Here is a 21,443-nt window from a genome sequence, read left to right as displayed (position 1 = left end):
TAATTCATTTGTTCATTCAACAAACTTATTTGGAGGCTCATCAAAAACACTGCAGGGGCTATGACATACAGTAGGACCCTCGAAAAGTACTTGAAAGGATATCCCAGCAAGTTGTTCTTCTTTAGGGACGCAGCTGAATGTCATAACATTTTGGTTGTTGAGGTATAAAGCAAGTTCCAAGAGGGATCTCAGAAGAGGGTCAACATCAAACTTAACTCAATCCCAGATGAACTGGATTAACACTGATAGTCTATCCCTAATTGTATATATCACAACAGAGAGAACTTAATCTATATAGCCGTCTAGCTATTAACAAGGGTTGTGTGTGCAGCATTCAAATCTTTCACACTGTTTGTTTGTTAATGAGGTATCACCTTTAGTATAAGAAAAGTAAGAAATTAAGTGTCTAGAACCTGCCTCCTTCCAGGCTTCATCCTTTGTGTTTAAGAACCCCAGGAGATAATTGACAATAGATGTTCATCTGAACCAACAGGCTATCGGTGTAAAACCATAATTTTGTACATATTATGTCTGCAAGGCACTAAGAGTGCCAAAAATTATAAGCTGTTATCTGTCTTCACTGGGCTTATAGACTCTCAAAGGATGGAATGTGTATAAGAAGATAACACTGGAGAAACATGCAAAATGATAGCTAAGATATAGACTGCAAATTCAGGGGAAGATTGGTTGGAAAAAAAGGGAAAGAACTTGACGAAGGCCTTGAAATAGGGGAATGTGGGAGAGGGGTAGGAGAGTGGGAGAACACAGCCGGGGTAACGAAGGGAGGAGGGAATATGCAGGGATATGCATGGCGTTGGAGAGCAGTGAATAGATCAGTTGTGTCATGGCTCAGTTAGCTTAGAACAATGTTTATAAGCTGAAGCCTGGTGCCCAATTTTGCACTGGAGTGTATGTATTATTTGGCCTGCATTTAGTTTGAATATTGAAAAACTGATAGAATTCACATCAAAATCTAGATTGCTAATATACTCTTAAAAAGAGGAAAGTCTGATAGGCCTGTGTTTCTGAAAGGCAATAATCCCTTGAAGCTGAATCACTGCTATGTCCTTCAGACCAGACTGTGTGTTCCATTTTGATGCTGTCCCTGCATGGCCCATATGTTCATTTACTTCCTCTGTTTCATGCTTACCACTATTGAATTAGTCAACTTGTGCTAGGTTATACTGTGGTAACAAATACTCCCTAAAATCTCAGTGGCTCACAGCTACAATATTTTATTTCCTACTCTTATTACACATCAGCTGCAGTTTTTTGTGGCAGTGTCTTGTATGTCTCCTTTATGCTGGGATCTAGGCTGATGGAGCAGCCCCTCCATAGGTACCTAAATACATTTCTCAAGACAGAGGGGAAAAAAGAGCAATGGCAGAGCTATGAGAAGGCCCTTAAAACTTTACCCAGACACAGCAAGCATCACTTCCTCTGAGAGTGCATCTGGCCAAAGAAATGTCACAGGCCAAGCCCATGTCAATGGTTTGGAAAAATGTCATTTCACAGGGAGGTACAGTGACTAATCAGAAACATAAAATACTAATCTTCAACAGTCTTTGAATATATTCCTCCCCTGCTGAGAAAGCATTTTGGAATGAAGTAGGAGTGAGAAGTAGGAGGCAGAATCAGAGAGCCTTGGATGCCAGCTACCAGGCTCCGAGTCTGTCAGAAAAGTTCCACATACACAAAAAACAAACTAACAACAACAACAAAAACGACAACAACAACCAAAAACCCATAGGAAGGCCTGACTCTGGGAAACAGGGCTTTCACACACACACTTATAAGAAGCATGCAACTGAACGTGACAGAAGCTAATAGAGGAGGAAGAAAGGGTTGGATCCCTTTGCTCCCGTCTTTATTTACAGCAAAGGACAGAACACTTTGTCACCTTGGAAACAGCCAACAAAGGCAGTGTGTAAAGCTATAAGAAATCCCTGTCTGCTCTCTTGGAGGTGGCTGGGGCTAAGTAGTGGGGTGGGGACTCGACTGCCCTGGGTCTTGGGTATTGTGCAGTCAGGCAAGTTACTCCAGTTGGAAGGAAAGCTATTTGGCCTTTGATGGCTGACTACATATTATGTCTGTCTTTGTCTTCTGTATTCAGAGGTAGCACTACTGACAGAGAAGAGTGTGCCCACAGCATCCAAACCTGGAACCTACACTGGGGACAGTACAGTCTCTCTGCTGTATTGCTAGTCTTTACAAGTCTCATTGCAGTCAATGGTTTTACAGCTTGTCCCGCTTTGACTCTGAAAAAGCCATAACAACCTGGGAGATTTTGCTATCATTCCCAAAAGTCATCTGTGTGTTCCTGTTTGCATTATGTGTAGTTATTAATCTTCCTTTCTTGTGCTAAATTGTGTTAACATTACATTAGCAAAACTCTTCAAGAAGCTGATGTGCTTCTGTCATAGGCCAGAGGGAGATGCTAAAAGGACTGGTCACACGCATTACTGTGTTAGCTTGGAGACAGCGTGGTGTCTAATGCCATGTTGGTGTTACTTTAGCACTACCAAAAGGTTCTTGGCCTTTGAAATAGGGTTTTGATATTCTTGGACTCTCCAGATATTATCAGTTAGGCAACAGCACACAGTTGACAATAGCCCAGCATGTCTTTAGCCCCACTTGTGCAATACTTTTGCACCTGAGGCCATTCCAATGTGACTATTCAAAAATTGCATCAAAATTTTTTTTTGCATTTTGCTGTGGAATGCATGTATTTTTTTGTTTTAGATTAAACATTATTAAGCTCAAAACTATAATAATTTTCAGTCCATTAGGATACTAAACTCCAGGAAGTTACTGAGTGATGCAGCAGGTTAAGGATCCTATGTTGCCGCAGCTGTGGCCCAGGCTGCAACTGTGGCAGGATTTGATTCCTGTCCTGGAAACTTCCACATGCCGTGGGTGCAGCCGAAAAAACAAACAAAAAGAATACAAAACTCCAGAGTATTTACATTTTTACATGTAATACAGTTTAATTGCAATAACAACAGCTTAAAGGAAACCTGAGCTTTGGTTATATTCGGTTCGCATATAGTATATATTATGTGACCATAAAGAAGTCATTCATTCGTTCCTTCGTAAAAAAAAAAAATGGACTACAACAGACAAAAGAGACTACGAACGTATAACTAATGTGCCATTACTCTAACAACTTGGCTGTGGCAGACATGGCTAATCAATCATGGCCCTGATCTCTACTGATCCTGGAATGATCCTCAAGTTCCTTTTCAGCACAGAATGCCAGGCAGCTGCCACCACTCACTGGAACTGGCACTCGAGTTAAAATCTATGTAAAAGTCTAGGTCTAGACAATCTTAAAATATATGGGGGTAACATATGAAAGTGCTTTGCAAACTCTTATATGTTGTAAAAACTTAAGGTGTTATTGTTATTATAATGCTATTTAATGCTGTTACTATTGTTATAGAAAATCTGTGCAGATTGTGTTCAAGATATATGAGGTGCTGACTGTGGTTTGTTTCTTGCCAACACTGCCTACAGTTGTTGTTCTAGTAGCATCCAATAAATGTTTCTTGGAGTTCCCGTCGTGGCACAGTGGTTACCGAATCCGACTAGGAACCATAAGGTTGCAGGTTCGGTCCCTGCCCTTGCTCAGTGGGTTAACGATCCGGCGTTGCCGTGAGCTGTGGTGTAGGTTGCAGACGCGGCTCGGATCCCGCGTTGCTGTGGCTCTGGTGTAGGCCGGTGGCTACAGCTCTGATTCAACCCCTAGCCTGGGAACCTCCATATGCCGCGGGAGTGGCCAAAGAAATAGCAACAACAACAACAACAAAAAAAAAAAAAGACCAAAAAAAAAATGTTTCTTGCATTTTTTTTTTTAAGTAAGCATATGCTATGAAAGCGGTTTCACAATGCAGAGAAAGAACTGCCTTGAATTGCCTGTGAAGCTATCCGGGAGTTTGAAGCCCAGCTTCACCATTTAATGAGTAAACACTGGGTTTCCACTCAAACTCCCTGAGCCTCAGTTTCCTTATCTATGAAATAGGCTCTATAATTTCTTCTTGGGGTCATTGAAAACTGTAAATGAGTTAACATGCATAAAGTAAAAAGCAAAAACTATGATTCATAAGCTGTGCTCTACAAATGTTAGGTCCTGAGGCTGGAAAATTGGTTCATAATGAGCACTCTAGGATTTTGGCTCACTTTCTATTTTAGCAAAAGATTGGTGAGCTTTAAGAGTCAGAAAACACTTTCAGACAGAAACTATTTTTTTCTTTTTTTTTTTTTTTTTTTAGGGCAGGAGATAAACACTTGCACTAAAATAACCATCTTCCTTCAAAACAAAAGTAAGAGCTGGAGTACAAGCCCTCCTTCACTTAACTCAATGAGATTTTGTAATTTCCCTTTATATAAAACATTTAGAAAATTTCAAGGGAACAATAACTCAAAACTTCTAATGCTGTGTGGATGACATTCAATAAAGGAAAAATGCTCCGTCAAAAATAACGTCCTTCTAACTCTGTGCTAAGATTTGAAACTGTCATATTATGTATGCACACTGCTTGATCATGTGGATGAGAATAATGCAAACCCAGCTCAGGATGCATATGTGACACTTTTCAGAGTGATCTGTGTCAGTGTTCCAAGAACCTCCTATAGAAGACTTCAAATGCTCAAATCTGGATACTTCTGCTATTTCCACCCCAAAGATGAGACTTTCAAAACTTCTCAGCTTTCTCCTTCCTCCACCACTCTTCCTCTTCTTTCCACCTCCGCACTGCCAACTTCATTATCAGTATATACTTTTTCTCATATTTGGAGTGCAAAGCCATTTAATTACTCTGGAAGGAAATTTTAAAGGTACAAGCTGTATACGGCAAGTTAAAATTACTAATACATAACTTAGTTTAACAATCTGTTTGAAATAGCTTGAATCACAGACCGTGCTTGTGTGGTAGCCCATTTAGGGAGCAAAACTTATTATCTTCTCCAAAAGTAATGATCTGTTATGGATCAATAATTAATGAAGAGTCTTAAGGTCCAAAAGTATCTATTCAGTATGTAGAGTTTCCTAAGCATTAAGGGAAGATATTCTTGAGCAAATGTGTTTTTAAAAATGTAAATAGATGTAATTAATCCCTGAATGTTAAGCCTGTGGTAAGCCATCTTTTTATGGAAGAGCCAAAATAAAAACATAAAAAGTTTGCAGTCCTCACTCTCTTATTTTTTTTCTACAGAGAAAATGTCTCCCCCCTTCTCAAAAAAAAATGGTATAAACTCAGAAAAAAAAAATTGGAACTGCTTTGTAGCCAATAAATATAAGTATCTAGACGCATTAAGGAAGCAGCCAAATGGAGACATTTTCAATCTTATTATGAAATTAAATAAAAATGCAAGGCATATAGCCCTTAAGGCTCAAGATACTCATCATTTTTCTTTTCTTTTTTGTCTTTTTTCTTTTTTTAGTGCCACACCTGTGGCACATGGAAGTTCCCAGGCTAGAGGTCAAATTGGAGCTACAGCTGCCTGCCTACACCACAGCAACGCCAGATCTGAGGGGCCTCTGCAACCTACACCACAGCTCACAGCAACGCCAGATCCTTAACCCTCTGAGCAAGGCCAGAGGTCGAACCTGAGTCCTCATGGATGCTTGTTGGATTCGTTACCACTGAGCCACGATGGGAACTCCCATCACTTTTCTGAGTGTATAGTTTTTTTAATTCCTGTCTCTTCTAAATTATTGTTATGGGCAAATAACATGATTATATACCTGAAAACCATAGGAGATCACTCTTTAAATCACTGAATTCAGTATGGAGATGAGTTTAAAAATAAATTTAAATATTTGTATATACAATGCATACATGTATACGTACATATGCATATATATAAACACATTGATATATATGTATATGATGTGTATTTGTGTATATAAGAAGCCTTCTACCTCCGAAAGTTGAAATAGTTTTAAAATAATTTGTATGTAGAGGGAAATAACTATCTCCAATTAATCTCTTTTACTTAGAGAGACTTATGCAAGTGTGAGTGTTAAGAGGAAAAGAAAGATAGAAAATTTAAATCCTCACTGCTCTTTGTCACTAAAATGTGAGAATGGATGGCTTTTGCTTTATCAAGACCTAAATGTGTCTTTGGATGTATAAAGGTGAGCCAGGCATATGCAGAGGTTGCAGAGTGAAATTACTCAAAATACACCATAAAGGGAATAAGAAAAAGATTTGGAGTTCCCTTCTTGGCTCAGCGGTTAATGAACCTGACTAGGATCCATGAGGATGCAGGTTTGGTGGGTTAAGGTTCTGGTGTTGCCGTGACCTGTGATGTAGGTTGCAGATGCGGCTGGGATCCAGCATTGCTGCAGCTGTGGTGTAGGCTGGCAGCTGTACCTTCAATTCGACCCCAAGCCGAACTCCCATATGCCATGGGGGCAGTGCTAAAAGCAAAAAAAAAAAAAAAAAAAAAAAAGGAAAATGTTTAATTTCCACTATGGGGCCTATGAATTGTTTAGATAATTGTGAAAAAGAGAAGAGACCATGGTGTTGGGATAAAAGTGAGATCCAGAGGTCAAGGAGAGCAGAGCTTAATGTCAGAAGGGACTGTTAGACCATAAGCTTCCCAGAGTTTGCAGAATTATACTGAAGGAAGCAGAAAGCCAGGCATTTCAGTCAGCACCAAGTTTGACTTAGGAGTCTTAAGGCAATTATGTTTAAATCTCAAATGAATAGATACCCATTTATATTTTTTTAAACATTGAATCAAGTCTGGAGAGTATGCACCAAACTATTTCCAGTTATAACTACAACTCATTCCCAGAGATTCATTATGTTCAGAATGGGGATCCTGGATATGTTTGTTTAAAAGTTTATTGAGGAAAGTTACCAAACTTTGATAGGAGAAATAAAGGACTTAAATATATACAAGTATGTAACAAGTTCATAAACTGGAATATTGGGTTTTGTAAAGATGTCTAATCTCCTAAGAGTAGTCTAGAGATTTAATGTAACCTCCATCAAAATTCTGACGTGTTTTTTCAGGAAAGCAACAATCTGGTTCCAAAATTCATATGAAAATGCAAAGGGCCAAGAACACCCAAGGCAATCTTAATGAAAAAGAATAAAGTTAGAAGACCCTTATGCTACCAGATATCACGATTTATTATAAAGCTAAATAAATTACTGTAATAATGGTAGAGAAAGAGATAAGTAGATGAATGGAACACAGTAAAAGTTCCAAAAGCAAAGTCACACAACTGATTTATGACACAGGACTTATGACAAATGTATCAACTGCAAGAGAGCAGATAAAGTTTGGTCTTTTCCATAAATAGTGCTGGGTCAGTTGGTTTGTATCCATAAGGGGTAAAAATGAATGTTGACTTCTACCCCACACCACCCACAAAAAGTCAATTCTAGACTCATGTTTGATGTAAATGTGAAAGATAAAACATTAAAAAATAAAATAATGCTGTCTGGAAGCTAACACTGGAAAATACATTTGTGACCTGACAGAATCCTACCTCCCCAAAGCAATGTGAACCGCTTAGGCTAGAATTCCCAACAATTCTGGCTTATCTGGGACAGTCCTCATTTTAGCATTAACATTCCATGTCCTGGCAAACCCCTTAACTCCAGCCAAACTGGGGTGTTTGGTCACCTATAAGGGAAAAGATTGACAAAGGAGACTACTGCAAAACTAAGAACTTCTGCTCATCAAAAGACATTGAGACAGGCTGGGACCTGGGACCTGAGACCCTTTGCTCCAGAGCTTGCACCTGGACAAGTGTCTCCTAGAGCAACAAAAGGCAAAGAAACGATGTTGGAGCCCCTGTTGTGGCTCAGTGGTGACAAACCCGACCAGTATCCATGAGGATGCGGGTTTGATCCCAGGCTTCACTCAGTGGGTTAAGGATCTGGCTTTGCTATGGCTGTAGTGTAGGCCAGAAGCTGAAGCTCCGATTTGACCCCTAGCCTGGGAACGTCCATATGCCAAGAGTGCGGCCCTTAAAAGAAAAAAAAAGACAAAAATAAATAAATAACTGTGTGCATGGGCAGTTGGGGAAAATGATGGGTAACAGGATACAAAAAGGCCAAAAATCAAACAACCATTTTTGAGGAGCAAGGAGAAAATCAGGGCACTGCACATACCCCCTGCACAAAACACCACCAAACGTGTGGGCAAACCACCTAAGCCACCTCTCTGGCCAACCCCTAGAGCTACCCTCACCCCATATAAGGAATGAGCTCTTCCTGAAAGAGACACTGGTGGAATGAGAGCTTTCCTTTCCATCAGCTGAACACCCAGCATGGCAAAGTCACAGGAGGTGCATAAGCTGTTTGGCTTGTCCAGGAGCTTGGGGCTCTTGACAGCCTTAGAAGGCTACCTGCTCCTGTACAGAGAGGAACATGAAAGGACAGCTTCAAATGGAATTGTTGATGCTTTGCAGTGATGGGGATTGGTGCTATGAATAGGAATTTGGGGATTATTGTTGGTAATTTGAACTTCTTTTTACCCATTGGCCAGTAGGGTCTTGAGCCATGTTGGGGTATATGGTATCAACTTGGTTTATGTAGTTTAATTATTTTTTAAATGTTATTGGAGTATAGTTGCTTTATAATACTGTGTTAGTTTCAGGTATTCAACAAGGTGATTCAATTATACAAATACATATGTTCATTCTTTTTCAGATTCTTTTCCCATACAGGTTATTACAGAATGTATATAGTAGTATGTGTATGTTAATCCCAGACTCCTAATTTATCCCCCCTACCCCCACCCATGTTTCCCTTTTGGTAACTATAAATTTGTTTTTGAAATCTGAATCTGTTTCTGTTTTGTAAATAAGTTCATTTGTATCATTTTTAAATTAGATTCCAGGAGTTCCCATTGTGGCTCAGTGGCAACAAACCTGACTAGTATCCACGAGGACACGGGTTCAATCCCTGGCCTTGCTCAGTGGCTTAAGGATCCAGCATTGAGGTGAGCTGTGGTGTAGGTCACAGATGTGGCTTGGATCTGGCATTGCTGGCAGCTACACCTCTGATTTGACCCCTGGCCTGGGAAATTCCCTATGTGATGGGTGCATCCCTAAAAAGACAAAATAAAATTAAATAAAATTAAAAAGATTGCACATATAAGTGATATCATAAGGTATTTGTCTTTCTCTGACTTACTTCGCTTAATATGATAATCTCTAGATTGACGCATGTTGCAGCAAATGGCATTATTTCATTCTTTTCTGTAGCCGAGTCATATTCCACTGTGTGTGTGCATGTATATATATACATATATATATTCTTTATCCATCCTTCTGTCAATGGACATTTAGTTTGCTTCCATGTTTTCACTATTGTAAGTAGTACTGAGGTGAATGTTGGGGTGCATGTAACTTTTTTTCATTTTTAAAGTTTTATTGAAGTATATTTGATTTACAATATTATTGATTTACAATAAATTCTGCTGTACAACAGTGATTCGGTTATACATATACACACAACCATTCTTTTTCAGATTCTTTTCCCATGTATATTATTACAGAATATTGAATAGGGTTCCTTGTGCACACTCAACCTGTCCCCTTTGGTAATCGTAAGTTTGTTTTCAAAGTCTATTTCTGTTCTGCAAATTATGCCCTTTTTAATGTGGCTTATTTTTTAAAACAGACAAAAGAGGATTCAATTATAATATATAATAGAATGCTCACTTATTTCACAATGTTAGGAAATGTGATATTCCACAAGTAAGTCAATTTTCCAAATGATTTAAACAGCTCTTTAAGATTTATAACATTTTAATCTTTCTGATGGAAAACCTGCCAGAACACATTGTACAATGTGTTACTTTCTTAAGCAGAAAAAAGATGAATTTAACCATTCCTTGGTATCTCCAAGTCTCATGAGCACTGATTACTTTTGGTATGTAGTATGGTAAGCCCCTGATATGTATAGGGCTATAATCTCCTAAAAGAAACCATACCTAGACTGCCATGCTTTCTGAAGTCTAATTTCCACTTTTGGTAGTTAGTCATTGTTGTTAGGCTGTTAATAGACATTTTTTGCTTCTCTTGGGGAGACAGTATCTAGGAATCTTCTTTACCTCCCTCATCATTTTACTTTGATATTAAATCTGCTTTGGATCTACAAGTTGCATGGCTCTTGTGAAAATTCTGCCTAAAAAGGCAACAACAACAAAAAATTGGGTTCTAACTTCTGACAGAGGGTTAGAAAGAGTTGCCTGGGAATGAGGTACAAGTCTTTAAGATGTTATTTGTTTATTTGGTATTTTAAGTGAACTTTGGGTCTTGGCTGTGTTCCCCCAAATTGAAGTTACTGGACTAAGGACTTCCAGAGAAGTGGTTTTTAGTGTATGTGTAATTGAGATCCCGTGGAGAGAGGAAGAGATGTCTATAGCCCTCTATCTCACCCCGATCAACATTATCCTATTCATTTTATGGAAATTGTAGCTAATATTCTGAATTAATTAGATTGCACAATCAGTTTCAAAAGCATAATGCAGCAGTGTATGAAATTTAATAGTGTATAAAACTTGTTATGGAAATTTAAAATTTTAGGGCCTAGATGAAATTCAAATATGAATTTTGTATGAAGAAATGAAACAAAATCATTTTGTTCAGGTAATTTGCTTTATTACAAGGGAGAACATCCACAGCATCATTTAAATACTATACTATTCATCACATGCAATGTTTCCCAGCAAACTAATTTTAGAGAGACTCCAGACTCGATAAATATCAAAAGGGTATAACATTGTCCCGCCTCTGCTTGTTTTCCTTCTGAAGATCAGCAGGCTTAATAAAAACAGATTTCCTAAAATAAGCATTATCATATGCAGAGAAGACTGGAAATCATAAATGATGTGAGCAACTTCCCTTGATTATGACAGGAAGCCCGCATATGTAATCTTTGTAGCGAATAAACATCTTCAATTTCTTGTATTATATCATCCAATTCCAGGAAAACATTATCATAATATGAAATAGATGAGAAAGTAAATAGCAATCAGAACTATCTGGCAATGAGAAACACGAGGTTTTCTCTCTCCTGAGTTGGCGTGGCCTGGCTTAGTGAGAATAGAAGATGTAACGTGGTCCTGGGTTCAAATCTTAGTGTCTGTGTGACTTTGGGCAAGTTACTAAATTTCTTTGAACCTCAATTCCTCTAATCACACAATAAAAATGATCCTTCCTTCCCAAGGATGATCTTAAGGGAGATAATGCATATTTAGCACTTTCCTCCACCCTAAAAACCCTCTACTTGGAAACTGTAGTCTTATAGTGAGAGTGTGCTGCTATTCACCTCCAGCCCCAGCTCCCCTCTTGTGTGTCTTATCTTTGTAGGACCATTCCAACCCCCCAGCCAGGAAGCTAGTGGTTCTCCAAGACTCTTTCCTTTCCTTCCTCCCACTGGCTCCCAATTCGTGTCTGAGTTAGGAGTCAGATACATCTATTTTGAGGTAGCCTGATCTATGTGGACTTCATACTGTGTACTTAACCTACACTGGTGAATTTTTCTGAGGGAAAGGAATTATATGCCCTATATCTGGCAATGAGATCTATGGAACTGAAGTAAATAAAAGAGTAGAGGAATAGCTCAATAAATCCCAGTTTGCTGTCTCCCTACGCCTGTGCTCAAGATGCTAAATTGTGTGGCTCTTGTACCGCTGGCTCTTGCCCTGCCAACCCATGTAGGACTAGTCCCTGTGGGTATTCCTGGTGGGACCTTGTGGGTGGGTCCCATGATCCTACCACCTCCTGCAACAACAGGGAGAATAGAGAAAACATTGCGACTCCCATTTTACATAGGAGACCTGAAGCCCAGGCATTCAAGTCTCTTGCTCACTGAGGCTGAGCAGTGAGTGAGAGGCAGAATGGGATTGTCTCAGATCTAACAGATGTCAGAACTCACCTAAGCTTCACATTCCATTCCCTTCTCAAATACATCTGATCAGTTACCCATGGCCTCTGCTATTTTATACCCTTTTGTCTATGTAAGCTTCTCTCTCTAAGCACCGCTATTGCTTTTGGTTGGTGCTACTGGTCTCTTTGCTAAAGCATTGCAGTCCTTGCTTTGCCAGAGTGAGCAGAGTTCTCTCTCTCTTTTTTTGCATTACATTCTATCAGAGCAGTATCAAAACTCCTTGTGTCTCAATGTCCTGTGGAAAGTTTCATGAGATGGTCTTTAGAGACAGAGCTGAAATTCATCAGGTAAGACATGGCGAAGAGCTGGCATCTACTCTAATGGGTAGGTTGACTGTTCTGTCTAGTCAACACTTGGACCACACTGGGTGTTAAATATTTTGAATATCACCTCTGGTTCCAGAGCTACCTCTCCACAGGAATCCACAGTTGAGTGTTCATGGGAATCTGAACAAGACATTTAACCTGAGTAATGGATACCATCCTCAAATCATAGTTACTTATCCCCTTGAAAGATGGCTTGTGATATACTGTCAGGTAGCTTTGGATGTATGGTCAAGCCGAAAAGTGCCAGGATCATTTAGGAGGTTTTTCTCCCGGAAGTTTCCTTGGGTCTTCAAGCAAACCGACATCTCTTGATCTACCACATTCTGTTAGATATGCCCAGACACAGCTGAGCATTAATGGTAGTCACAGCTTGGGCTCAATCTGAGAGGTCCGAGTCACTTGACTGTAATGAGAGGAAGATGGGCATCATGGTTAGTTTACATTTCAGGATAAGTAGTAATAGCAAGAAACTTCCTTTGTATTAAAATCTTCTGTGCTTATAATTTTTTTTTGTCTTTTTTTTTTTTTTTTTTTTTTAGAGCCACACCCACAGCATACGGAAGTTCCTAGGCTAGGGGTTGAATCAGAGCTGTTGCTGCCAGCCTACACCACAGCTCACAGCAATGCCAGATCCTTAACCCACAGAGCAAGGCCAGGGATCGAACCCGAAACCTCATGGTTCCTAGTCGGATTCATTTCCACTACGCCACGACAGGAATTCCTGTGCTTGTAATTTTGCTGATCTCTTGTAACTCAGTTTTAATTTTATACATTTCAGGATAACTTGCTAGTTGCATACGAATTCATAGTTGTTATAGCTTCTTAATGGATTAGCCTTTTGTTATCACGTATTTTTATTCCTTTTGCCTTAAATTCCAATTTTTCTGATAATATTACCAAATAGCTTTCTTATAAAGGAATTAATTCATGTTTTCTTCTAGAACTTTTTATTTTTTACATTTAAATCTTGGAATCATTAAGAATTGATCCTGGTCTAGGTTTGAAGTACAGATCCAATTTTTTAAAATTAATGTAAGTTAGGAGTTCCCGTCGTGGCGCAGTGGTTAACGAATCCGACTAGGAACCATGAGGTTGCGGGTTCGATCCCTGCCCTTGCTCAGTGGGTTAACGATCCGGCGTTGCCGTGAGCTGTGGTGTAGGTCGCAGACGAGGCTCGGATCCCGCGTTGCTGTGGCTCTGGTGTAGGCCGGTGGCTACAGCTCTGATTCAACCCCTAGCCTGGGAACCTCCATATGCCGCGGGAGCGGCCCAAGAAATAGCAACAACAACAACAACAACAACAAAAAGACAAAAGACAAAAAAAGACCAAAAAAAAAAAAATTAATGTAAGTTAAAAATAATTTTAAAATAAATGAATATACATTTAATTTCATTTAATATTAACTTAATATTTTAAAGATATGTGTGATACATATTAATACACACATATATCTTGTTTTTGAAATATATATATTTCTATGCATACATATATACATATTTGTTTTGAAGTCACTCTCTCTCTTTCTTTGGCTGTTTAATGGTTCAGGGGTTACCTCCGTACCACTTTCTAAACATCTAGTCCAAATCTAGGTCTTCTGATGGCAGTTAGGGGCTTCTACAATGCTAGTACCATCTAGGGAGCGATTCTACTCACTTCCTGGTTGCAAGGCTCCTCAACTTCCTATAAAGCCATAGCCCCAGGCAACAGTCCAGCAGCAGTGTTACTCCACCTTCATCTACAAAGGTGTGTGGAAGAGTAAAATGACACAGGTAGAAGGTTGCTTGTGAGTAACAGGAAATGTTTGTAAATAGCTTGCGTTCAACAAGAGAGGTGTGAGTAAACCACAGTTTGTGCCTGCAATGAAGTACACACAGCCATGAAGAAGAGTGAAATCTCCAAGTCCCAATATGGCATGATTTTCTGAGCAAACAGTTAAGTGAAAAAAATCCAGTTACAGAACAGTATATATGGTGTCTATTTTTTGCAGAAGAAAGAGAGAGAAATGTGAATTTATATGATTGCAAGAAGAGATACTGAGAGACTAAGCAACAGATAAATAAAAATGGTTTCCTAAAAAGGAGGGGAAGTGGAATAAACATGAGAGAATTCCTTATATCATAAAACTCCATAGTCTTGATTATTTTTTTTATTTATTTAATTTTTGGGGGCTTTTTTTAGGGCCGCACTTGTGGCACATGGAAGTTCACTGACTAGGGGTCAAATCAGAGCTATAGCTGCTGGCCTACGCCACAGCTACAGCAACTCGTGATTTGAGCTGCATCTGGGACCTACTCCATAGTTCATGGCAATGATGGATCCTTAACCCACTGAGCGAGGCCAGGGACTGAATTCGCATCCTCATGGATAATAGTTGGGCTCATTTCCACTGAGCTACAACAGGATCTTCTAGTCTTGAATTTTGATTTATGTAGGATATATCTATGTAAGAAGACATGTAAGATTTATGGAAAATAAAATTATAACAAACCCCATCAATTACAAAAGGTGAGTCTATGTATGTGTGTGTGTGTTTTGGGGGGCAGGGCAAGGATGCATCAAGTGATGAGCCTGGCTCTGGATCTTCCTCTTATAGCACTAAAATCCCACACCCCACTGCTTTTCTCCAGGCCTGCAGCCCAACCAGCCCACAGCAATAGACCCACTCGTGTGCTCTTCCCAATTCATAGAAATGACAACTGGGGGCTCATTTCTTTATGATTTTCCACGTAGCTTATCTATCACTGGTGTTTTTTGTTTTTTGTTTTTTCTTTTTAGGGCTTAACCTGAAGCAAATGGAAGTTCCCTGGCTAGGGGATAAATCAGAGCTGCAGCTGCCAGCCTATGCCACAGCCACAGCAACACCAAATCTGAGCCATATCTGTAACCCATGATGCAGCCTATGGCAATGCCGAATCCTTAGCCCACTGAGCAAGGCCAGGGATAGAACCCACATCCTCACAGGGACAAAATTGGGTTCTTAACCTTCTGAGCCACAGCAGAAACTCCCACTGCTGTATATTTAGAGCAAAGGAAATGCTGGGATGTGTGATCCTTCTGTGCCCAGGGAAATCCCTTTCCTTTTACGCTTTCCTTTAATGCTTATTATTGAAAATCTCTTTAAAATATTTATTTTCCTGCCTTATAAAGTCTATTATACTTAGAACAACTAAATATTTCTTGGCTGATAAAACATATTAGATCAAGTTTCTGAAACTTAATTTTCAATACAAAGTTCCAATTTTACAGATTTAATATGCCATTGATTGTAAGATTTCCATTATTTTATATACTATTAAAAATACTGCCAATTAAACTATGACACACTGCTTTCTTATATCTCTTGTAAGATACATCTTGATTTCAGAGATATTGAAATATGAAAAAATGTGCATCTTAGTAGATGTAGAGCTGGAAGATAAAAATTTGAATTAAATGTGTATCCACCCCAAGGTGTTCCAAAAACCAAAATGAAGTGTTTCGCCTAAAGTAATGCTAAGTGCTTGGTGGGTATTTGATGAATGCTTATGAGAGAATAAAGCCTTCTTACATGCATTGGATGGTCACTAAAATATAAGGGCTAAGTATGCAAAAAAATGTTTTTAATTGCTAAACATAGAATATATCTAGGCCTGTGCTATAATATTAACTATAAAAAGAAAACAAAAAATAATGAGTATGATATAGCCCTGCCCTTGAATATTCTATACTCTAGCAAAAGAGACAAATGTAACAAACATCGTCCGACATTGGGAGTGAGGTCAGGACTGAAGGTGTAGATTTGGGGGCTGGCCTCAGAGAGATAACAGTGAAAATTGTGGGTACAGATAATGACATCAAACAGGATTGCAGCAGTGAAGAGAGGGGCAAGGGCAGATCCTTGGAGAGTACCTGTATTACATGGGAAGAAGGGGACCCAGTGAAGAAATCCTAGACATGTTTAGAGAGAGAAGATGTAAAATTAGAGAGCAATTTGTCACTGAAGCCAGTTAGAGAGACGGTTTTAAGAAGGAAGGAACTATCACTATTGTCTAATTGCTGAGAGATGGGACAAGATGAGGGATGAAAGTGTTATCAGATTTGGCAGTTGAGAGGTCATCAGTGACTTCTAATAAAGCAATTTCAGGAAAATGACTGGAGCAGATGTCAGACTATAATAAGTTGATGAGTAAATGCAGGAAGAGTTTATTTAGGAAAAGCTTATGAGGAAGGATAGGAAGAGGCAGGAAAAAACAGGAAGGGCAGAAACAAAATCAATGAATGTAAGGGGAAAATAGCAAAACACGGAAACAAAGCAAAGGGCTAAATGTGTAGATGAAGTAGGAGGCAGATTGGAGAGACGGATGGCAGCCAAGCCACAGAGCTAATCTGGGATCTTAGAGAATGTATGGGATCAGGCAGTCTGTGGTTCAATTCCTAGCTCTATTCCTTACTGTATGCACTTGGGCAAGTTACTTTACCTCTCCCCTTCAGATATTAAGAATTCTCAGAAAAGAGACAAATACTCCAAAACACTCCTACGGTAAATATGATACACTTCTCAGGAGTTTTTTCCTCTATATAATTTTAATGTAGGCTGATGACATAAGTCCAAAGCATAATTCAAGAAAAGAACGTACAAGGGGACAAAATGATATACTTCAAGTGCATAGCTTTCTGGTGGTTTGGCTTTTAAGAATTGGAATTACAAGTGGATTTCATCCTGCATGCCAATGCTGATGAGATGCCAATGACTGCCTGAAATGCTGGTTGGAAAGAATCATGTTTGAGCAAGGTTCCTCTAGGCTCAGCATGAGAAAAGGTTATGGATTAAATAAGTTGGCCAGGAGCTTGGAAGGGACAGTTATAAGAGTAGTGCAATGAATTTGCTGACCCTGAGCCAGAGGGGAAAGTGGGTTACACATCCATCAGATAATTCTCCATCCATGATATTGAGCTTTTTGTTAAGTATTAGCTTGTAAAGATTTCAGTGTAATTTCCTGAGTACACATACTCTACACTGTACATTAAGGGTAGAAACATAAATCGTAGCTGTCATCTACAGTAAGTAGTTTTGACATATTTTATGAATGTTAAGCTATGTGATCAGGATATATTCACTAATTTAATAGAGGCCATCTCCACTTGCTTATGGAGGAGAACCATGGAAATATCTGATGCAGATCAAAATCTTCCTTGGGGAGTTCCTGTCGAGGCTCAGCTGAAACAAATCTGACCTGTATCAATGAGGATGCAGGTTCAATCTCTGGCCTCGCTCAGGGAGTTAAGGATCCAGTGTTGTTGTGAGCTGTAGTGTAGGTTGTAGACTCAGCTCGGATCTGGCATTGATGTGGCATAGGCCAGCGGCTACAGCTCCCATTCGACCGCTAGCCTGGGAACTTCCATATGCCACAGGTGTGTCCCTAAAAAGACAAAAAAAAAAAAATCTTCCTTGGAAAAACTTCTAGGTACATTGTAAGACATGGAGGAGAAGGAGATTGAAATCCCAATGCTTCATATACAATGGTCATGATCATTTTATCTTGAAAACGTTTTTTTTTTGGCCATGCCCTTGGCACATGGAAGTTCCAGAGCCATGGTTAAAATCCGCACCACAACAACAACCCAAGCCACTGCAGTGACAATGCTGAATCTCCAGAGCCACAAGAGAACTATGTTGAAAACATTTTAAAGTCACTGTTGCCAAGCTTGCTAAACTTCAAAGAAGTATTCATAGATATGTGTACCTTTAAGCAATGAAACATCTTGGTTGAATATTCAAGGACAATAAATTTAATGTATACATGCCTATTACATATAATTTTTCTAAAACAGTGATACCATATTTTCAAATGAAATTTTATCTTGAATTCCAAAATAGGTAAAGCAGAGCCATTCCAGTTAAGAGGAGGTATCAGGATTGGTCTTTATCCTACCTTAAGGCCAGGGCTGAGGGCTTAATGAAACATGGCTTGAAAGCCCTGCTATAAGATGAATTACTTATGAATTACACTCCAAGTTCACTAAAGAAATTAATTTGCTCTATTAGATGATAATCTTTAAGAACAGCTAAAATATTACAGATATTTATTAAAAATGATAATTTTCCATTTATTCACTCAAGATAACTACAATCATTAAAATCCATTTCCCAGAGTCTGATTCTTCAGTCTGGAACAAAACTATGTAGCAGAGCCAAGAGTTAAGTTCAGTTCAATGAAGTCTGTGCCAGGCCCAGTCCCAATCCCTGTCTTCCCATCAGCTGTGGAAAAGATCTGATTGGCTTGTTGCTCCTAACATGGTCTGGTCTCTTGAGAACAACAGTACTCCATGGCCCAAGAAAGCTGCAGGAATTTTGGTCTTCACTTCTGCATTCCAGGCAGTAGGAAGGAAAAAAAAAAGGGGAGGAAGAACAGAAGAACTGCTTCTTTTAAGTGTTCTCCTAGAAAGTCCACCCCAAAACTCCTTAAAAGCAAAAGCCAAAATTTAGTCACATGGCCACACTTAGCTGTGAAGGCTTATGTGTTGCCCTGCTGCAAAATAGATTGATATATTCACATCCATACATTATAACTGTTAACCAAGAAACATTCACAATATTAACTTCTAGGTAGGCTCATCATATCCTTGTATCATTCCTACACCTGTGTGTGTGTAATGTGTGATTATAATGCATAAAACCATATGTAGAGGTTTGTGTTACCACCAGTAGAATCATGATACAGAACAACTCTATTGCCCAAAAAACCCTCCTATACACCTATCTCTTATAGTTGCACCTTCTCTCACCATTACCTCCTGGCAGTTATTGATCTGTTTTCCATCACTATAGTTTTGTTATTTCAGGAATGTCATAGAATGGAATCACAGAGTATGATTCCTTTTGAGATTTCCTGCTTTCACTAATTATAATACCTTTGAGATTCATTGAAGTTGCTGCGTGTGTCAATAATTCATTCTTCTTTACTGCTGAATATTTCCAGTTATGAATGTACCCCAGTTTGTTTACCCATTCACTTGTTGAATGACCTTTGGACTGTTTCTAGTTTTTGGCAATTATAGTAGAGTTGCTATTTGTGTAATTTTTGTGTGAACATAAGTGTGCATCCATATGTATATTTTTATTATATTGAGATTACAGATAGGGACATCATGTGTTAATATGCTCTCTTCCCACATGAACTATATGCACCTCCAGGATTTTGCCTGATCCAAAGTAAGCAGCATAGTGTTATGGTTAAGAGTGCAGTCCCTGACCTGTGTTTAAATCTCAGCTGGTGGTATGACATTGGGCAAGTTACTTATCACCTCTATACCTCAATTTCCTCCACCCTGGAAAATGGAAGCTGCTGACATAATCTACACATTAGTTCCTTTACCTGTGGAGTGAGGGTTATTATCGTGGGAAAAGGCAAGCGGAAGCCACTAGATTTGCCTCTGTCTAAGAAAATAATAAGCCAAAAGGAACACTTCATTACTGGAGGAATTGCAGAGATTTGTGCCACCATCAAGTATACGAAAGATGTAGGAGTGGTTATTCCCACCGCATTCCCATTTAATTCTCCCATTTGGCCTATCCAGAAGACAGATGGATCTTGGAGAATGACAATGGATTACTGTCAGCTTAAGTGGGTAGTGACTCCACTTGCAGCTGCTGTACCAGATGTGGTTTCAATGGTTGAGGAAATTAGCACACCCCCTGGAAACTGGTATGTACCTATTAATCTGGCAAATGCCTTTTTCTCCATCTCTGTCAATAAGGCCCACAAGAAGCAGCTTGCTTTCAACAAATACACCTTCACTGTCCTACCTTATGGGTATGTCAACTCTCCAGCCTTGTGTCATAATTTAGTTCTCAGGGATCTTGATCTCCTTTCCCTTTCAAAGCTATCACACTAGTCCATTAAATTGACGGCATCATGCTGATTGGACCTAGTGAGCAAGAAGTAGCAACTGCTTCAGACTTACTGGTAGGACAGTTGTGCATCAGAGGGTGGGAAATAAACCTGACATAAATTCAAGGGCCTTCTACCTCAGTGAAATTTCTAGAGGTCCAGGTGTGGGGCAGGTCAAGATATCCCTTCTAAGGTGAAGGTTAAGTTGTTGCATCTGGCTCCTCCTACAACTAAAAAGGGGCACAATGCCTAGTAGGCTTTTTTGGATTTTGGAGGCAACATATCCTTCAAATGACTCAAAAGTTGTTACTTTGGAATGAGATCCAGAATAAGAGAAGGTTCTGCAACAACTGCAGACTGCTGCGCAAGCTGCTTTGCCATTGGGCCATATGATCCAACAGATGCAAAGGTCCCTGAGGTGTCCATGGCTGACAGGGATGCTGCCAGTTTCCAACAAGTGAATCAAAGCTCATTAGGATTTTAGAACAAAGCCCTGCCATCCTCTATAGATAACTACACTCCATTTGAGAAATAGTTCTTAGCCTGCTACTGGATTTCGGCAGAGGTTGAATGCTTAATCATGAGCCACCAAATTACCATGAGACCTGAGCTGCCCATCATGAACTGGGTATTCTCTGATTTGTGAGGAGATGCACAGCACTCCAAAAGAACTCCTTGAGTCTTCTAACTTATACAGACAGTAATCGAGGTAATGAGTATAGGAGTGGATGTTAAGAAAGGATAACAGTGGGACAAACATAAAGTTGAATCAAGCCTTTGGCCTTGGCCTGGAACTTACACCATTGGCTCTTCTGGTTCTTAGGCCTTCAGACTGCCAAAGTGGGAACTTCTCAGCCTTCATAATGTATGAATAGAAATGTATTTCTCTTTACAAGAAATCTCTTTCATATACATAATGAAGTTATATATATAAATTTCCTGTTGGTGTTGTTTCTCCAGAGAACCCTGACTAAAACAAGCAAATTATGTAACATCTTGATGTCTCAATTTCCCCATCCTGGGTAATTGGGATAAACAGCGTTCCCACCTCCCCAGAGCTGTGAGGACACACTAAGTTTGCGGAGGTCAAAGCAGTATCTTACACATTTTCATATCCTTAGCACCTAGTAAAGTTTATGGCAGAATGTAGATGTTCATAAATGTTTGCTGAATAAATGACTTTATAAAACTTTAAAATAATCCTAACATATGTAACTGTATTATTCATTATTTTTATTCAACAAATATTTATGGGTACCTACTACGGCCAGGTATTGTGCTAGGCCCTGGGCCTACATTTCGAAACATAAATATTATCATT

The sequence above is a fragment of the Sus scrofa genome, chromosome 4 (assembly GCF_000003025.6).
Source record: "Sus scrofa isolate TJ Tabasco breed Duroc chromosome 4, Sscrofa11.1, whole genome shotgun sequence".
Taxonomy (NCBI): Eukaryota; Metazoa; Chordata; class Mammalia; order Artiodactyla; family Suidae; genus Sus; species Sus scrofa.
This window is presented reverse-complemented; position numbering follows the sequence as displayed.